Source organism: Eschrichtius robustus, chromosome 18 (genome assembly GCF_028021215.1).
Source record: "Eschrichtius robustus isolate mEscRob2 chromosome 18, mEscRob2.pri, whole genome shotgun sequence".
NCBI classification, from domain to species: domain Eukaryota; kingdom Metazoa; phylum Chordata; class Mammalia; order Artiodactyla; family Eschrichtiidae; genus Eschrichtius; species Eschrichtius robustus.
The window spans coordinates 28,020,347-28,023,307 of record NC_090841.1 but is presented as its reverse complement, the minus strand read 5'-3'; the positions used below and the strand labels follow the sequence as shown (position 1 = coordinate 28,023,307).

Below are 2,961 nucleotides of genomic sequence, written 5' to 3'. Positions count from 1 at the left end.
AAAAATATATATGAATTTAGATTTCAAAAATAAAGTAAGAAATCATTTTAAGTGTATTTAGAGATACACATAAAACATGATATTATAGTATATAAACACACACACACTTATGAATGTACACATATAGAAACCTAAATGCACGCATATACACACAAGTACCATTTGTGTTCATTACTGATAACAGCTCAACAATAGTAATACAAGCATTAACTGAGATCTTACTGTATGCTAAGGATGAACTGTCACTCTAAATATTAGCTTCTTTACCCTACCAACAACTCTGTGAGGTAGATAATAATATTTTTACATTTTTCAATTGCTACTTTGTATAGCCTACACAAATAAAGTGTTAAAGGAGTCTCAAAATAAAGCAAAAACTTACTATTCAATTTACTTCAATAAATTGTTTATTTAGCATCTTCTATCTTCTAGTCAGTGTGCCACATGCTTAGACAAAATGCCTTACTTCTGCATAAGAAAGATATATTAATGCAGTCATGGGCATCAAAGGAGCTGTGTGCCGCCAAGGAGAATACCAGTCTCCATGCTAGAAGACAGAAACTAAACTGTACAAAATCTTTCAAAAGGGAGATTTTCAGCTTCTTAAAAACAAACAAACAAACAAACAAAAAAATCCCCGATAGCCAGTTACCAATGGAACATTGTTATTTTTCATTTTTCCTTATTCTTCTTCTTTTCCTTCTTCTAGCTTCCACGTAGATCTTGGCTCTATCTTTTCTATTTCAAATAACTCCTGGTTCAGTTCAAAATGGGATCAAGAGAGGAGTGGAAGTGTGCAAATTTCTTCCTTGCTGTTCCCCAAGACATGTTCTTAATTCCTGCTTAATTTTAAGAGCCTGACTGCTAATCTCTTTGGGAAAAAAAAAAAAAGATGAGTGTTGGGGTGTGAAGCCCCAGGGCCTGGGTGGGCTGATGGCTGCCACCATGTCCTTGCCTGCGTGATGCTGGGCTTCAAGGCAGCCCAGTGCTGCCTGGCTGGGGTCACAACAGTTGTGACAGCTGCTACAGAGAGGAAGGAGAATGCCACAGCCCTAGTTTGGGAGTCATGAGTGTATCTTTCCAGGATCTTCACCCTGATGGAGAACCTGGAAGTAAAACCTACAGAACGCACACCCTGAAGTTCTGTGGGCTTTACACCCACCCCCCTCAGGCTACACCCTGAAGTTTTTCACTCTCACTAGTCTACACTCAGCCTCCAGCACCAGCTTCTGGCTCACAGCTCCTGCTCCAGGAAATTGAAAAAGGCCCTTCAGCTCTGCTAGGTCAATAGTAGGAAGTGTCACAGTCTGATATTTCTGTTGGGTGCCTTTTTATGTCTGTGTCCTGTACAGTTTTTCTTTTTGTTTATTTCATCTTCAGTGAAGTGACTCAGCTGCTTAAGAGTTTGTCCATCAAGGGCTATGGGCCCCTTGTATTACTACCCCCCCCCAAATTCTATCCCTGTTTCACTCCAAGTCTGGTATTAGAGTCATAATTAAATGCAAACAAAATTGTGATATGATAGATAATCATATTGAAGATCCAGAAGAAGGCAATGTGAAGTTCTCTTCTGAACTGGATATGATTTTTAATGAGAGTGATCAGGAATTGTGATACTTAGACTATCAGAAACATGTCTTTATATGATTATTAGTAACTACTTGGGCAATCATGGAGATTTGTCAGATACAAGGAGTGAGGCATGTAAAAAAAAAGTCTTGTCTGACTGGTTCGGGTTGTCTAGTCAAAGAGACACTAAGCCACTAGTGTTGTTAATTGTTTCTGTAATGAAGCTTTGTTTGCCTTGCTCAGGACAATGCACAGAGTCATAGATGGCACACCAGCACATCATCTCCATGAAATCATCTTTGTGGATAATGATAGTGACTTTGGTGATCTAAATGGAGAGCTAGATGAATATGTCCAAAATAAGAAATACAAGTGTGAGGGATTGATTGGAGGAAGAATGATTGGAGCAGCCCATGGTCTAAGAGAACTTCTGATGTTTCTGGAGTGCAACTGTGAGGTGAATGTGATACGGCTGCAGCCTTTGCTGGCTGTTATCCAGGAGGACCAGCAGACCATGGCTTGCCTCGTGATTATCATTAGTGTGGATGCACTCACCAATGGCTCACTGTCCTCTATGATACAGGAAGGATTCAGCTGGGGGACGCACTTCAAGAGGGATCTTGTTCCCATTTCTGAGCTATGAAGGCCAGAAGGAGCTACTGCATCAATAAATTCACTTACAACGGCTGGAGAATTGTTTGCCAGGAACAGATGCTATTGCAATGAATTGGACAGTGTGACAGTGACATGGATTTCCTGGAAGGAGAAAATGTGGAAATATCATTTAGGATCTGAATGTGTACAGGTAAGCTCTTTATCATCCCTTCCTCTATAATAAGAGATGTTTTCTGAAAAAGGTAATCATATGGATCTCCTGAAGGCTAGGACACCATGACACATAACTCCTTCAGGTTGGCACATGTTTGGTTGAATAAATATAAAAAGTATTATATTTCCTTAAGGTGTGATCTGAGGGCCAACAGCTATGGAAATAACCATGAGTGTGTTGAATTGAGAAAAAAATTGAGCTGTAAATTATTTAAGTGATATCTGGAACGTACTTACCCAGAAATGCAGATATAAACACAAGGACAATTTGAAAGTCGACAAAATAAGTGTGAGAAAAAGCAGTTAAGAAACTGTTGCTTAGCCTAGAGAAGAACCAGAGGAAACCAGAGGAGACCTGAGGAGAGTCTGATGTAAGTCAGGACTTGGTTACCTCACACTATGTGCTGGAAATTTTTTAAAAATTTTTATTAGGGTATAGTGGATTTACAAAGTTATGTTAATTTCAGGTGCACAGCAAAGTGAATCTGTTATATATATATATATCCACTTTTTTAAAGATTATTTTCCCATATAGACCATTACAGTGTACTGAGTAGAGTTCCC

The 2,961-nt window shown here is 39.0% G+C and overlaps 1 pseudogene; it reads left to right on the top strand.

The window, feature by feature from the left end:
- The first annotated feature begins 1,581 nt into the window (after window positions 1-1,581).
- On the top strand, window positions 1,582-2,652 carry LOC137752098 (polypeptide N-acetylgalactosaminyltransferase 11-like; annotated as a pseudogene).
- The last annotated feature ends 309 nt before the right edge of the window (window positions 2,653-2,961 follow it).